The sequence below is a fragment of the Panthera onca genome, chromosome A2, assembly GCF_046562875.1.
Source record: "Panthera onca isolate mPanOnc1 chromosome A2, mPanOnc1 haplotype 2, whole genome shotgun sequence".
Classification (NCBI taxonomy): Eukaryota; Metazoa; Chordata; class Mammalia; order Carnivora; family Felidae; genus Panthera; species Panthera onca.
The window spans coordinates 139,687,028-139,704,861 of record NC_138340.1 but is presented as its reverse complement, the minus strand read 5'-3'; the positions used below and the strand labels follow the sequence as shown (position 1 = coordinate 139,704,861).

Genomic DNA, 17,834 nt, shown 5'->3' with positions numbered 1-17,834 from the left:
TTCAAACTGTTTTGTTAATATATTGTCCCTTAAAATAATTTTGTGCAACTTCTAGATCATTATAACTTTTCACCATAAATTAGTTGCAGTGGATATAGTTTCTAACATAAAACCGTTTATCAATTGTAAGCATGCCTAGTAGAATCTAAATGCTGTTGTGAGTCTATATCTACCTGTAACCATGGAAAATTGAATATCAGTAGCTTTTTTCCCCTCAAGTTGTTATTTCCATGGCTCTTTCCCAACAGAAATTTACTCTTAGGAAATAAATATTATGTTTTAGAATCCTATCTGATTACTCTATCATGCTTCTCTGCAATTAAAAAGTCTACAAAATTAGAATTAAAAAAAAATTCCTGTGAAGTCCTAACCACTGGTGTCTTAGAATGTGACTTCGTTGGAAATAGTGTTGTAATTAGGATGAGGTCATGGTGTAAAAGAGGGGGTCTCTAAGCCAGGATGACTGGTGTCCTCGTAAAGAAGAAGGTGTTTGGGAGTAGTCCTGCACACAGGGAGAGCGTCACGGGTAGGTAAAAGCAGAGGTGGAGATGATAGTTCTACAAACTAAGATATGCCAAAAATTGCTAGTAAACCACCAGAAGTGATGGGAGAGACCCAGGATAGATGGTCCTTCACAGCCCTCAGAAAGAACCAACCTTGATTTTAAACTTCTCGCCTCCAGAACAGGGAGACAATAAGTTTCCGTTTATGCCACATAAACAAACTTCAGCAGAGAACAGATTGCTAACAGATGCAAAAAAATAACATGGGAAAGACAAAAAGCCCCTTTCACTAAAAATAGCTCCATCATTACATCTTTCTTAAATATTTTGTTTGGAGAGAGAGAGAAAGCACGTTGCGTGAGCAGGGGAGGTACAGAAGGAGAGAATCTCAGGCAGGCTCCATGCCCAGTGCAGAGCCAGATGCTGGGCTTGATCCCACGACCATGAGATCATGACCTGAGCTGAAATCAAGAGTCAGATGCTCAACTGACTGAGCCACCCAGGTGCCCCCATCGTTACATCTTTATATACTAAACACCCAGATTTATTTCCCCTTCTCCCTCTGTTTGAACAAACCAAGTTAGTTAAACTACCTCACCTGAATAAAATTAAGACTTTGAAGAGGAGAAAACAAACTGTTATAAACAAAAGGCTTTCAGTATTAAAAAGTATTTTATATTGATGTATATTTGTAATGATAAGTAGCAGAAAACTGATAAAAGCATATAAATATGACAAAATTTAAAGGACAATTATTAAACATAAAGTTTATTGGAAATGCCTATCTTAATGAGCTGGATATGGCTTCCCTTCCCAATTTATCTGTAAATGAGTATTTTTCTAAAATGAGAAAAGGTTTCAGACTGACTCCTTGTTTATAGTGTTTGAGATATAAGCATGAATGAACTCGGCTCACCTAAGTAGGTTTATGGAAATGGTTTTGTCACATCACTCAGTTTCTCAACCGGTGTGTGTGTGTGTGTGTAAGTTCCTAAATTAGATTCCCCCAACACATAGTGATATATCATAAAAAATATTTTTAATATTCTGTCATCTTATAACTAAATTAGTTCCTTTCATAACTTTGCCAAAAGCAAAAAATGCAAAAACCATCTAATTTTCAAATACTTTGTTTTGCCTCTGAATGTAGCGCACCACAGCACTGCAGCTGGAAAAATTCCTATGCACATCTCACTACATAAATGCCTGCAAAAAATGAAAATTGGGTTAGAGAGAGCTGTTCATTTCTACTTCTCTCCAGCTTGAGTTTGAAGAGGTAAATCCTGTCAGTTCTCTAGTAGGAGATGAAGGGGAATCAATGAGGATTTCCTGTCATTTGGCGAAATCAGACCTTGCAAGATCACTGTTTGTTTGAGGATGGAGAAGGGGGCAGGGTAGTGTGGAGACCTATCAAAGGATTCTGTAATATCAAAATCAAATGTACTGATTTTGTTTAATTTATAAGGAACATGGACACTATAGAAAAGTGAAAATGAGAGTTGGCTGAGATTAATAAAAGAGCTCTAAAAAATAAGGCAAAAAACAAGTTGATGTCCACATTTTAGGTAATGTACAGAATGAACACGACATAGATGAAGTCAGTAATATGGAAGACCAGAGAAGCTCCAAAAGTGTGCAGTCAAAACCCTACCTACCTATACTAAGGAAAGAAAGCAAATACTCAGTATGACCAAAATCTGCTTATCTAAATGGGAAGAGAACACAGATAAAACAGAAGTAGTGATAAGAGCAATGGTGAAAATAAAAATAAAAGGAACATTTTCTGATATTTCCAAGAAATTAGTCTGCAGAAATACAGACTTCCCACATTTCAGGAAGTTTAGTGAGAAGAAGGTATTTTCAATTTCTTCTAAAACATTTTTTCAATTAAAAATGTGTGTTGAGTGTTACACTCAAATACAGAAATTAGTAGAGTTAGATCTACAGAGAATTAATGGAAAATTGACTTGAGAATTTGGTATACATCCAAGATCTGTAAGTCAGCTTCCTGAAAATATATAAAGAGTAGCTCCTGGTATTTGAGATGAAGGAGTATAGTTTCTCGGGAATAGGAAACTTAAAATAGAAAAGAATTAAAGAGTAATGATAAAAAATATAGCTGAATCTCTATTAATGTTATAAAATACTTTGAGCCCAACACTTGTAAACATGAGGATTGTTCCTGAACAAGTTGTGGATGTATGAAGTAATTATAACAAGATGTGAAACATAAACTCAAAGTTAATGAATGCAGTAATAAAAACAGGCTGTACTCCTCAAGTTATGTAAGAAACAATCAGAAATTAGTTTATATTTTCAATAGAGAAAATACGGGGTCAACTCTGTCCTTGAAAAGTTTTAAAGTCTACAAATTAGGATGCCTAGAAAACTTTAGTAAACATGAAACAGAAGACAGCAATAGGTATGTAAATTGTTACTATGCATGTGGTAAATAGAAGTTTTAGGAGTCAGATTCTCAGAATGGGATTAAAAAACAAAATCCATATGTATGGTGGCTTTCCGGGATACACCACAAAAAAAAAACAGAACATGGAGAGAAAGCGTGACAATATTTAGACTAAGGAAACTTTAAGAGCAGTATTAAACACATCAAAGGGTTATAATTTTATATTCATTAAAGATATCATCAACAGTTAGTATAAAACAAATAATCGTTGTTAAAATGTCAATACTACCCAAAGCAATCTACACATTAAATACAATCCTAATCAAAATAGCACCAGCATTCTTCACAGAGCTAAAATAAACCCAAAATTTGTATGGAACTGCAAAAGACCCCATATATAGCCCAAGAAATGTTGAAAAAGAAAACTAACGCTGAAGGCATTCCAATCCCAGACTTTAGCCTATATTACAAAGCTGTAATCATCAAGACAGCATGGTATTGGCACAAAAACAGACACATAGACCAATGGGATAGAATAGAGAACCCAGAAATAAGCCGACAGATATATGGCCAACCAATCTTTGACAAAGCAGGAAAGAGTATCCAAAGGAAAAAAAGTCTCTTAAGCAAATGGTGCGGGGAGAAATGGACAGCGACATGCAGAAGAATGAAACTGGACCACTTTCTTACACCATACACAAAAATAAATCCAAAATGGATGAAAGACCTAAATGTGAGGAAACCATCAAAATCCTACAGGAGAAAACAGGCAGCAACCTCTTTGACCTCAGCCGCAGGAACTTCTTGACATGTCGTAAGAGGCAAGGGAAAGAAAAGCAAAAATGAACTATTAGGACCTCATCAAGATAAAAAGCTTCTGCACAGCAAAGGAAACAGTCAACAAAACTAAAAGGCAACCTACAGAATGGGAAAAGATATTTGCAAATAACATATCAGGTAAAGGATTAGTATCAAAAATCTATCAAGAACTTACCAAACTCAATACCTGAAAAACAAATAATCCAGTGAAGAGATGGGCAAAAGACATGAATTGACACTTTTCCAAAGAAATCCATATGACAAACAGACGCATAAAGAGATGCTCAATATCGCTCATCATCAGTGCAATACAAATGAAAACCATATTGAGATACTACCTCACACCTGTAAGAGTGGCTAAAATTAACAACTCAGGAAAACAACAGATATTGGCAAGGATGTGGAGAAAGGAGAACCCTCTTGGACTATTGGTGGGAATGCAAACTGGTGAAGCTGCTCTGGAAAACTGTGGAGGTTCCTCAAAAAATTAAAAATAGAACTACCCTACAACCCAGCAGTAGCACTTCTGGGAATTTATCCAGAGGATACAGGAGTGCTGATTCATAGGGGCATATGCACCCCAATGTTTATAGCAGCGCTATCAACAATAGCCAAATTATGGAAAGAGCCCAAATGTCCATCAACTGATAAATGGATAAAGAAGATGTCGCATATATTTATTTATATTATGTTATGTTATTTATATATATATATATATATATATATATAATGGAATAGTACTTGGCAATGAAAAAGAAATCTTTCCATTTGTAATAAGGTGGATGAAACTAAAGGGTATTATGCTAAGTGAAGTAAGTCAGTCAGAGAAAGACAGATCTCATATGATTTCACTCATATGTGGCACTTGAGAAATTTAACAGAAGACCATAGGGGAAGGGAAAAAAAATAAGTTATAAACAGAGAAGGAAGCAAACTATAGGAGACTCTTAAATACAGAGAACAAACTAGGGTTAATGGGGGTGAAAGGTTGGGGGGGGGGGGTGGGATGAGCACTGGATGTTGTATGTAAGTGATGAATCTTGGGAATTTACTCCTGAAGCCAAGACTGCACTGTATGTTAGCTAACTTGACAGTCAATTAAAAATAAAAGGCAAAACAAATGAAACAAATGATGTATTGAATATGTACCTGAAGAAGATAATAAAAGAATAATGCATAATGCCTCAAATTACTTGCTATTCAATTTCTTTCTCTCTCATAACCTTAGTAGTCTTAGTAGTCTTTGATTATAGATTCTTACATATAACTGTATATTTTATAGCTATCTTAAATGATAATGTTACCATAGAATATATGAGGTAATTGGCTTATGTGGGAAAACAGGATAAGCTTTAGAATGCCAATTATAAAATAAGGTGGTATATTAGAAGGAGTACTAACTGTATCTGAGGAGAGTTATGTTTCTAGACTCAAGATGAAATTTTCCTTCTGAGTGACCTTGGGAAAGTCAGTTTGCTCTTCTGTGAACTCTGGAGTAGAGATCATTATCTCCAGGGCCCTGAACCCCAATCCCCCAATACTAGTATGTCCTACAGAATAATCTTATTTTTTCTTTTCATTGAAGCTTAACTCTGGGTTTTAATTATTAGTGATTTAGTGAGACCTGAGTCCTCTAGATATCATAGTCTCTAGTTTCCAAATGTTCTTAAGATCCTCCCCACACAACTGAAATCTATAATTCTATCAAATGTAACAGTATTTTATTCATTAATATTTACTGATTAAATATCTTGTAGAATGTTAGGACAATACTATCAGAAAGTAAACCTACAATGCTGAGAAATCCAATCCCATCTATACTATTACATAATACATATCTTACCATTTTTCCTGATGAGTTTTCAATTTGCAGTGCTTTATAATATTTCGGCTTTACCTTTTTCTTATAGTAAAAACATAAAATATAACAAGGTCTCACATGAATCAGATGTTTTTGAGGAAGTTAAGAATTTCTTTTTAATATAATCACTCCCTAATTGCCATTTCCCAATTATTCTTTGATATTTCATTTTGTTTTTTTCCTAGTGATCTTGTGATTTTAATGGGTTTCTTAGAACTGTGATCACATCGTAGCTATTGGTATACCTGGAAGACTAAGACCTGGTTCCTCCGTGGCTCTTAAAAGTGGGTCCATCACACTCTGGGTGCTTCAGACAGCCTAGTTGGATAAAGGAATGAATTTAGCCTCATGTTTATTGTTTCCTGAACATTTTAAGTACAGTGTTTGACATTTTAAAAAATCTAATATTACTTGAATGGTAAGTGGAGGAGGATTCATTTAAGAGTACAAGTAGAGGGGGCGCCTGGGTGGCTCAGTCGGTTGGGCGTCCGACTTCAGCTCGGGTCATGATCTCGCGGTCTGTGGGTTTGAGCCCCGCGTCAGGCTCTGTGCTGACAGCTCGGAGCCTGGAGCCTGTTTCAGATTCTGTGTCTCCCTCTCTCTCTCTCTCTGACCTTCCCCCATTCATGCTCTGTCTCTCTCTGTCTCAAAAATGAATAAACATTAAAAAAATTTTTTTTTAAAAAGTACAAGTAAGGTAATTTAGACTGCTAGACTATTAGTATTTTTTTTTAAACAAGGTAAGTATGTGATCTGTCCTAACAAAGATAATAGATTTTCAAACGTGGCTGAATAATTTTATTAAATTGAAATAAGTTTAATTTCCCAGAGAAATTAAAAGGCAGGGACGATATGCCAGGCACTGTGGGAGCCAGTGAGTCACAAAGAGACAACAGCCAAGTAAATGCAGTTAGGTGTGAAGGGGACAAGTTTGTAAGGGTGCTAGAGGGAGGATGAGGGCTTACTAGATTAGGAAATCTATATAAATCATGCAATTTCAAAGGTGGAGGTGATCTATTCCTGCTTGGGAGTTCAGGTAGAGAAATGAATAAAAGTGGACAAGTCTTGTTGGGGAGCCTGTCTGGAGTACCAAACGCAGTGGTAGCTATAAATTCCGACTAATATTTGTGGGAGATTTTTGTAAGCCGTGCAGAGAAGGCAGACCATTCTGTGCTAGTCATCTTTCTCCCAGCAGATTCCAGATTGTTCGTGTGGTGATGTGTCAGGAGACTTTCTTTCAGCCAGGTTTATATGATTCTTCCAAATGAAAGAATAAAAAGGGGAACTTTTTGGATAATTGGCTCGATATATTTCCTGTTTTGTTAACAATTGGTCACAGAAGTATTACTTTGTGTAGTAGTCCCCTGAAATCTAATAATTATATTTTAATTATAAGACAAATTTGAACATTTTTTTACAGTTTGTATTTCAGCTTTATTTATGCTTCCTGTTAAGAACATCTGAGTTTTTTTTTTAATATGAAATTTATTGTCAAACTGGTTTCCATACAACACCCAGTGCCCATCCCAATAGGTGCCCTCCTCAATACCCATCACCCACCCTCTCCTCCCTCCCACCCTCCAACAACCCCCCCCCAATCAACCCTCAGTTCTCAGTTTTTAAGAGTCTCTTATGTTTTGGCTCCCTCCCTCTCTAACCTCTTTTTTTTCTTCCTTCCCCACTCCACTGTCTTCTGGTAACTTTCTCAGGATCCACATAAAAGTGAAAACATATGGTATCTGTCTTTCTCTGTATGACTTAATTTCACTTAGCATAACACTCACCAGTTCTATCCACGTTGCTACAAAGGGCCATATTTCATTCCTTCTCATTGCCATGTAGTATTCCATTGTGTATATAAACCACAATTTCTTTATCCATTCATCAGTTGACGGACATTTAGGCTCTTTCCATAATTTGGCTATTGTTGAAAGTGCTGCTATAAACATTGGGGTACAAGTGCCCCTATGCATCAGCACTCCTCGATCCCTTGGGTAAATTCCTAGCAATGCTATTGCTGGGTCATAGGGTAGGTCTATTTTTAATTTTTTGAGGAACCTCCACACTGTTTTCCAGAGTGGCTGCACCAGTCTGCATTCCCACCAACAGTGCAAGAGGGTTCCCGTTTCTACACATTCTCGCCAGCATCTACAGTCTCCTGATTTGTTCATTTTGGCCACTCTGACTGGCGTGAGGTGACATCTGAGTGTGGTTTTGATTTGTAGTTCCCTGATGAGGAACGACGTTGAGCATCTTTTCATGTGCCTGTTGGCCATCTGGATGTCTTCTTTAGAGAAGTGTCTCTTCATGTTTTCTGCCCATTTCTTCACTGGATTATTTGGTTTTTGGGTGTGGAGTTTGGTGAGCTCTTTTAGATTTTGGATACTAGCCCTTTGTCCGATATGTCATTTGCAAATATCTTTTCCCATTCCGTTGGTTGCCTTTTAGTTTTGTTGATTGTTTCCTTTGCAGTGCAGAAGCTTTTTATCTTCATGAGGTCCCAGTAATTCATTTTTGCTTTTAATTCCCTGGCCTTTGGGGATGTGTCAAGTAAGAAATTGCTGCGGCTGAGGTCAGAGAGGTCTTTTCCTGCTTTCTCCTCTAGGGTTTTGATGGTTTCCTGTCTCACATTCAGGTCCTTTATCCATTTTGAGTTTATTTTTGTGAATGGTGTAAGAAAGTGGTCTAGTTTCATCCTTCTGCATGTTGCTGTCCAGTTCTCCCAGCACCATTTGTTAAAGAGACTTTTTTCCGTTGGATGTTTTTTCCTGCTGTGTCAAAGATGAGTTGGCCATACGTTTGTGGGTCTAGTTCTGGGGTTTCTATTCTATTCCATTGGTCTATGTGTCTGTTTTTGTGCCAATACCATGCTGTCTTGATGATGACAGCTTTGTAGTAGAGGCTAAAGTCTGGGATTGTAATGCCTCCTGCTTTGGTCTTCTTCTTCAAAATTACTTTGGCTATTCGGGGCCTTTTGTGTTTCCATATGAATTTTAGGATTGCTTGTTCTAGTTTCGAGAAGAATGCTGGTGCAATTTTGATTGGGATTGCATTGAATGTGTAGATAGCTTTGGATAGTATTGACATTTTAACAATATTTATTCTTCCAACCCATGAGCACGGAATGTTTTTCCATTTTTTTGTATCTTCTTCAATTACCTTCATAAGCTTTCTATAGTTTTCAGCATACAGATCTTGTACATCTTTGGTTAGATTTATTCCTAGGTATTTTGTGCTTCTTGGTGCAATTGTGAAGGGGATCAGTTTCTTTATTTGTCTTTCTGTTGCTTCATTATTATTGTATAAGAATGCAACTGATTTCTGTACATTGATTTTGTATCCTGCAACTTTGCTGAATTCATGTATCAGTTCTAGTAGACTTTTGGTGGAGTCTATAGTATTTTCCATGTATAATACGTCAACTGCAAAAAGTGAAAGCTTGACTTCATCTTTGCCAATTTTGATGCCTTTGATTTCCTTTTGTTGTCTGATTGCTGAGGCTAGAACTTCAAACACTATGTTAAACAACAGCAGTGAGAGTGGACATCCCTGTCGTGTTCCTGATCTCAGGGGGGAAAGCTCTCAGTTTTTCCCCATTGATGATGATATTAGCCATGGGCTTTTTATAAATGGCTTTTATGATGTTTAAGTATGTTCCTTCTATCCCGACTTTCTCGAGTGTTTTTATTAAGAAAGGATGCTGAATTTTGTCAAGTGCTTTTTCTGCATCGATTGACAGGATCATATGGTTCTTTTCTTTTATTAATGTGATGTATCACGTTGATTGATTTGCGAATGTTGAACCAGCCCTGCATCCTAGGAATGAATCCCACTTGATCATGGTGAATATTTCTTATTATATGCTGTTGAATTCGATTTGCTAGTATCTTATTGAGAATTTTTGCATCCATATTCATCAGGGATATTGGCCTGTAGTTCTCTTTTTTTACTGGGTCTCTGTCTGGTTTAGGATGAATCAAAGTAATGCTGGCTTCATAGAATGAATCTGGAAGTTTTCCTTCCCTTTCTATTTTTTGGAACAGCTTGAGAAGGATACTCTGCTTTAAGTGTCTGGTCGAATTCCCCAGGGAAGCCATCTGGTCCTGGACTCTTTATTTGTTGGGAGATTTTTGATAACTGATTCAATTTCTTCACTGGTTATGGGTCTGTTCAAGTTTCCTATTTCTTCCTGTTTGAGTTTTGAAAGTGTGTGGGTGCTTAGGAATTTGTCCATTTCTTCCAGGTTGTCCAGCTTGTTGGCATATAATTTTTCATAGTATTCCCTGATAATTGCTTGTATTTCTGAGGGATTGGTTGTAATAATTCCATTTTCATTCATAATTTTATTTGATTCATCTCCCTTTTCTTTTTGAGAAGCCTGGCTAGAGGTTTATCAATTTTGTTTATTTTTTCAAAAACCCAATTCTTGGTTTCATTGATCTGCTCTACAGTTTTTTTAGATTCTATTTTGTTTATTTCTGCTCTGATCTTCATTATTTCTCTTCTGCTGGGTTTGGGGTGTCTTTGCTGTTCTGCTTCTGTTTCCTTTAGGTGTGCTGTTAGATTTTGTATCTGGGGTTTTTCTTGTTTCTTGAGATAGGCCTGGATTGCAATGTATTTTCCTCTCAGGACTGCCTTCGCTGCATCCCAAAGCATTGGGATTGTTGTATTTTCATTTTCGTTTGTTTCCATATATTTTTAAGTTTCTTCTCTAATTGCCTGGTTGACCTATTCATTCTTTAGTAAGGTGTTCTTTAACCTCCATGCTTTCGGAGGTTTTCCAGACTTTTTCCTGTGGTTGATTTCAAGCTTCATAGCATTATGGGTCTGAAAGTGTGCATGGTATGATCTCAATTCTTGTATACTTATGAAGGGCTGTTTTGTGACCCAGTATGTGATCTATCTTGGAGAATGTTCCATGTGCACTCAAGAAGAAAGTATATTCTGTTGCTTTGGGATGCAGAGCTCTAAATATATCTGTCAGGTCCATCTGATCCAATGTATCATTCAGGGCCCTTGTTTCTTTATTGATCCTGTGTCTAGATGATCCATCCATTGTTGTAAGTGGATTATTAAAGTCCCCTGCAATTACCACATTCTTATCAAAAAGGTTGCTTATGTTTGTGATTAATTGTTTTATATATTTGGGGGCTCCTGTATTCGGCACATAGACATTCATAATTGTTAGCTCTTCCTGATGGATAGACCCTGTAATTATTATATAATGACCTTCTTCATCTCTTGTTACAGCCTTTAATTTAAAGTCTAGTTTGTCTGATATAAGTATGGCTACTCCAGCTTTCTTTTGACTTCTAGTAGCATGGTAGATAGTTCTCCATCCCCTCACTTTCAATCTGAAAGTGTCCTCAGGTCTAAAATGAGTCCCTTGTAGACAGCAAATAGATGGGTCTTGTTTTTTTATCCGTTTTGATACCCTGTGTCTTTTGGTTGGAGAATTTAGTCCATTTACATTCAGTGTTATTGTAGAAAGATATGGGTTTAGATTCATTGTGATGTCTGTAGGTTTCATGCCTGTAGTGATGTCTCTGGTACTTTGTGGTCTTGCAACATTTCACTCACAGAATCCCCTTAGGATCTCTTGTAGGGCTGGTTTAGTGGTGATGAATTCCTTCAGTTTTTGTTTGGGAAGACCTTTATCTCTCCTATTCTGAATGACTGACTTGCTGGATAAAGGATTCTCGGCTGCATGTTTTTTCTGTTCATCACATTGAAGATTTCCTGCCATTCCTTTCTGGCCTGCCAAGTTTCAGTAGATAGGTCTGTCACTGGTCTTATCAGTCTCCCTTTATAAATTTGAACATATTTTGACTTTACATGCAAACCCCATCAACAAACTTCTTTTCCTGGAATGTGGTGAATATAATAGTTTTTCTCATATATATGAAAGCTAGACCTATTATTCAGAATCTCTATAAAAAATTAGAATTGAAGGATTAGCAAAAGCATTTGAATTGGGGTCTTGGCTAGTCTTCAATGTAATGCTAAGAATTCTTTTATGGAAAACACCTAGAAATGCTGTGTAAGGTATAATATACATCTTTTTTACATGCATATCTGAACTGCAAGAAGAAAGGAAAACCCCAGGGACCAAACAGTGAAGCTTGTGAGTTGATTTTGTAGCTATATTGGGGCTGGACACACAAGGGTGTTGATGTTGGTTTGTAGGGATTTTACTGTTCACGCAAAGAAAACATACCCTGAGGGATACTCAGAGTGGGAATTTGGATAAGGGATCTTCTCATAAAGAACTTAAAAGATCTAGATCACTGTGAAATGTGGACTAGAAAAAAAAAAAAACTGCCCCCAGGCTAGTAAATTTATATTTGGCTCTAAAAATGGAGTAAAAATGATTCCTGAGAATTTATAACTATTAGCCTGTACTCAGAGAATGTTGAAGTTCTAATTTATTTTATACAAATTTAAGGGAGAAATGCTCAAGTTAAGAAATAAAAAGTACTTATGGATTGGTGATATATCTGAGGCATCTGACATTTTTAAAAAACTTTTTGGAGAGATGAACCTTTAAAGTAGGTTTTATAAAATATCCACAGATAAAATGGTGTTGGATATGAGCTCATAATTTAAAATCACAAAACAATAAACCACTTATTTATACACCCGAGAATTTTAGTAATAACTATCATATGTATAAACTACAAAATAATTAAACTTAGGGTGATGAAATTTATAAACTGATTCAAAACTATAAGAAAAGAAAACACACTATGAAAAATGAACAAGCAGGTTTGGAATAGGACTATGTGGAGGTAGTAAAAATTTTAAACAGTCATTGAAATTATATCTTTATTGGACAGGTTAAACAGCAGGTTAGACACATCTAGAGAGAAAATTAGTGATGTAATTAATGATAGAATATTAAGAAATTACTCAGCATAGAGAAATGAAGAAGCATAAAGTATGCAGAGGTTAAAAGGTAGGAAAGAATCTACAGTTCCAAGATACTTGTGATAGAATTTGAAGAAAGAGTAAAGGGCAAATGAGATAGAGTCAACATTTGAAAAGATAATGAATGAGATTAAAATTTGATAAAAGTCACAAATTATCAGATACAAGAAATACTACAAATATTAACCAAGATAAACATTAAAACTCCCTAAAATTTCACAGTAAAACTATAGGATAACAGGACTGGCTGGCTCCATTGGTAGAGCATGCAGGGTCATGAGTTTGAGGCCCCTTGATCTCCGGGTCGTGAGTTGGAGCCCATCGAGGGTAGAGTTTGCTTTTAAAAGAAAATTTTTAATTAAAACACATGATAACAAAGATAAAAAGTACATTTAGGAGAAATTAGAAAAGGCAAATTCAGTGCAAGGGGACCACAGTCAGACTCTCATCAAACTTTTCAATATGGATTATGTAAGGTTTCTGATGATGGAATATCTTCAAAGTGCTGAAAGATTACTAGCCTAGAATATTATTTAACCAACTAAACATTCATAGGGTAGGGGCTCCTGGGTGGCTCAGTTAAGTGTCCGACTTCGGCTCAGGTCATGATCTCGCGGTCCGTGAGTTCGAGCCCTGCATCGGGCCCTGTGCTGACAGCTCGGAGCCTGGAGCCTATTTTGGATTCTGTGTCTCCCTCTCTCTGACCCTGCCCCGTTCATGCTCTGTCTCTCTCTGTCTCAAAAATAAATAAACGTTAAAAAAAAATTAAAAAAAACATAGGGTAGAATTAAAGACATTTTTAAAATAAAAACTGACTCAAAAAGTTTTTACTAAGGAAGGAAATTGAACCCAGTGATGGTGCGTGCCTTCTTTTTAAGCCTTCTTTTAAAAAACTGGTCATGCCCTAGGCAACAGAGCAGGTTTCAAAAAATACTAAAATTCTGAATCATTCTGGTCACAATGGAATTACTTTAAAACTCAGTAAGAAAAATGTAACCACACATCCACATATGAAAGCACACTTGTAAATAGTTCATGTATAAAAAAGAACTAATGAAATGAGAAATATTTAGAACTGAACTAAGGAAAATGCTGTATGATAACTTGTGAGATTAAGCTAAGGTAAACTTAGAATAAACCTAGATATATATGCATTTAGGCTTCTCGAACCTATATAATAACAACTGAAAATGAGTAAGCTAAGTAGATGAATGAAAACATTCATAAAAGAATAAGCCCCCCTCCCAAATGAAGGGAGAAATAATAAAGATAGCAGAAATTAAGAAATAGAAAACAAAGAATAGGGAGGAGTAACTAAATGCAAAGATACTCCTTGCAGGTGCTCAAAAAGGTAAATAAATCTCTTGCAAAACCGATTATGGGAAAAGGATTTGAATGACTGATAACATTAGGAAATGAGCAAACTTGTTTAATAAAGAAACCCACAGAAAAGAAATCCCAAGTGGCTAATAAAAATAGCAAATGTTCAGCTGGATTAGTAATGAGAATTCAGAGAATTCAGAGAATAGAGGCACACCACGTACCGTTCGTCAAAGTTGGTAAAATATTAAAGACTCAAACACCAAGTTAGGCAAAGATATGTAGTACCAGGAGCTCTCCTGGACCCTTGGTGTATGTATGCACTAGAAAGTAGTTTTGCAATGTCTAGTGAGGATGTAGATCCACATGTCCGACAGCTTAGCAATTCCCTTCCCTGATGTAGCCCTTTAGGCGGCTCTAACACATATGTGCGAGAATGACCGTTGTGGCACTATTTTTAATGGCAACAAGTGGAAGATACTGAAGGCCATCATTAAGACATTAGGTGGAGTGTGGCAGTTCAGATAACAGAGTAGGTATCAAGATGGCTAAACATCATGTTGAACTTTTGGGGGGAAAAGTTGCAGAAGAAAGATACATGATTTATTCATACAAAGTGTTAAAATGTGTGAAGAAGTACTTGATTTTCTCAATTTACTTATGTGGCAACTGTGATTTGTGATAAATACATACTTGGTCTTTATCCCCATTCTAGCATAAAATCCTTGTACTTTTCTACTGAGTGGTAAAGCTGTCTTATGTTAATGAGATGATTTTCGAGCCCACCTAAGCATGGGGGCTGTTTGCCTAGAGAATCAACAGTGTGATTAGAACTGGAACTTTCGCTTCCACCTACCCCCCACATCCTCCCAGACCTCAGAGGGGAGGCAGGCTAGAGGCTGGATAAATTGCCAATGGCCAGTGATTTAATCAATCAAGCAAGCCTCTATAATGAAGCCTCTGTAAAAAAAGCAAAATAAGGGGGTTGAGAGAGCTTTTCAGGTTGGTGAACAGATGGAAGACTTAGGAGGTTGTGGGAAACCCTGATCTGTAGCCAGTCAGAAATACAGGTAATAATTTGGACTAGTGTCTGAAGCACAAGGAGAGAGGGGCGTCTGGGTGGCTCAGTCGGTTAAGCTTCTGACTCTTGATTTAAACTCCGGGCATGATCTCATGGTTTGTGAGTTGGAGCCCCTGCACTTGGGCTCTGTGCTGACAGCATGGGACCTGCTCAGGATTCTCTCTCTTCCTCTATCTCTGCACCCCCCTTCCCTTCCCCGTGCCCCCCGCCCCCCGCGTGCAAATAAATAAACTTAAAAAGTGGAGTACAAGGAGAGAGTGCTAAGAACCTCCCATCTGTAGGTTACAGTCTGGGTTTATGACTGGCATCTGAGGGGGAGGGGGGGTGGGGCAGTCTTGTAGGACTGCACCCTTAACCTATGGAATTTGAGTTCTATGTGCTGTGTTGGTATAGTGTTACAATTGAGCATATTATAGGATACCCAACTGGTATCCAGAGCATTGCTTGTTATTGGTGTGGAAACCACCCTGCCTATGTATAAACCAGGTTGGAACTGGGTCTAAGAACCTAAAAATTTATGTAATAAAAGTTGTAAAAACATGCATGGGAATAATAAACACAAAATCCAGCATGATAATTACCTTTGTGGAAAGAGAAAAATGGGTTTGAATACACACACACACACACATACACACATATATATATACATTAACTGTATCCAGACAAAAACCTTTAAATATATATGTGTGGGTGTATATGTACATTTATATGTACATATGTGTGTGTGTATGTGTATACACACACACAAACACACACACACACACATATATGTTTTTTTTGTTTTTTTAAGTAGGCTTCACACCCAGCTCAGAGCCCAATGTGGAGCTTCAGGACCTGAGCTAAGATCAGGCTTAACTGACTGAGTAACCCAGGCACCCCCATAATAGCACTTTTCAGTAATTAGTATAAATATTTTCATCTGTATCCTGTTCATATGTATGTACAGCGTTTATCCAAAAAAAGTATACTCTACATTTTTGTTTTTCCACCTGCTTTTTATGTTATATCTTAGAGATATGTCTTGGAAAAAAAAAATCTGTCGTAAGCACTTTGAAGGCTGAATACCATTGTACTGTGTGATCATGTTGTAGTGTATTTAACCAAACCGCTATTGGTTTTTCCAGTTTTTGCTTACATTCAGTACTGCAGTGAACATACCACGCGTGCATCTTTGAATATTTTCCATTTGTTTACTCAGAATAAGTTCTAAGATTTGCTGGATCAAAGGGATTGCATAATAAACAGTGAGGCTTACCTACTAGGAAGTTTCCAGCAGGCTGGAAACTCAGGAGGTGATGCTACAGTCTTGAAGCACAATTGCCTCTTCCCTAGTGACGCTCAGTTGTTGCTCTTCTCTGTCAGCCCGTATTGGTAGGTAGCAGTTCTTTGCTGAATATATGTTTTGCATACATCTTAGTTTATGGCTTTGCCTTTTTACTTCTTTTTTTTTTTTTTTTTTTTTTTTACATTTTATTTATTTTTGATAGAGACAGAGCACAAGTGGGGGAGGGGCAGAGAGAGCCAGAGACACAGAATCCAAAGCAGGCTCCAGGCTCTGAGCTGTCAGCACAGAGCCTGATGCAGGGCTCCAACTCACAAATCGCGAGATCATGACCTGAGCTGAAGGCAGACGCTTAACTGACTGAGCCACCCAAGTGCCCCTCCTTTTTACTTTCTTTGTGGTGTCCTTTAATAAGGAGAATTTCTTAACTTTAGCATAGTCTGTGTAACTTTTTTCCATAATTAGCTCTCGAGCCCTCTTTAGTTTTTGTGTATTGAAAGGTATTTTTTGTGTTTTCTTACTTTCATTTATGTTTAAAAGTGGAAAGGGGGCATAATTCACATTACCCAAACTGTTTTCCATGGAATCCTGTGTTCTACGATATTTTGCAGTTTAAGTGTTAATCCACCAAACATTCTTTTCTCCTGCTGGGAACAGCACTTCCCCTCTCTATTTGGGGGGAACATCTCAGAGCCCACCTGTTGGAGCATTTGACATTCTTTGCCACAGATGTAAGCTCTTGACCCATACTGGACTAATGTCAGTTTTACCCCTTAGCCGTAGTGATTGGCCCAAATATGGCCTTAAGACTCCAGGTGGGACAGTCAGGGAGGTGACTGAGGAGCTGTTGGCCACTGTGGTTCTAGGTCACTGAGACCACAGCACAAGAAAATGAAGCCAGTTTCAAAAGAGAAGTAGAATGGAGACACAGAGTGATCTTGGCAGTGTTGAGTCTCTGGCTGCCAAAAAACTCATTCCACCCTGGACCTTCCTGTGGGTTTGCTTATGTGGGCCAGTAAATTCCCAATTTTTATTGAAATCTTTTTATTTGTTTATTTATTTATTTGTTTGTTTGTTTTGAGAGACAGCACACATCTGTGTGCACATACAAGCAGGTGAGGGGCAGAGAAAAAAGGGGAGAGAAGATTGGAAGCAGGCTCTGCTGACAGCTGAGAGCGCGACGCAGGGCTCCAGCTCACAAACCGTGAGATGATCATGACCTGAGCCGAATTCAGATGCGTAACCAACTGAGCCACCCAGGCGCCCCTGAAATCTTTTTTTTTTTTTGAAGTCTGGAAATAAATACATTTTAAAGTGTAGTTCCATGATCATACATGTTTGAGAATGCTTCTGTTATATCTTACTCTTAGAGATTCACAAAGTATGTTAGCCTACTAAAGGCCATAACAAAACATTCAGTAGAAGAAGCCTGTTTATCTTTATTTAACCCAGTGATTCTCAAACTTATTTTTAACATGAATACTTTTTTATGATGCTTCTATTAATGTCTCATAGAATCTTGGCCAGCAGATCATCGGCTTGGGAAATGTTATCATAGGCATGGAAGGGCCTAACTGCAAGCTGGCAGAAGAAAGGTGCTTTCATTTCTGAGTTAGGTTTTGAAAAATGCTAAC

General features: G+C 37.3%; 1 protein-coding gene across 7 annotated transcripts in view; it reads left to right on the top strand.

The window, feature by feature from the left end:
- CADPS2 (calcium dependent secretion activator 2) overlaps positions 1 to 17,834 on the top strand; it is a 667,593-nt gene that overhangs the window by 489,309 nt on the left and 160,450 nt on the right. The gene's annotated exons all lie outside the window — the stretch shown is intronic.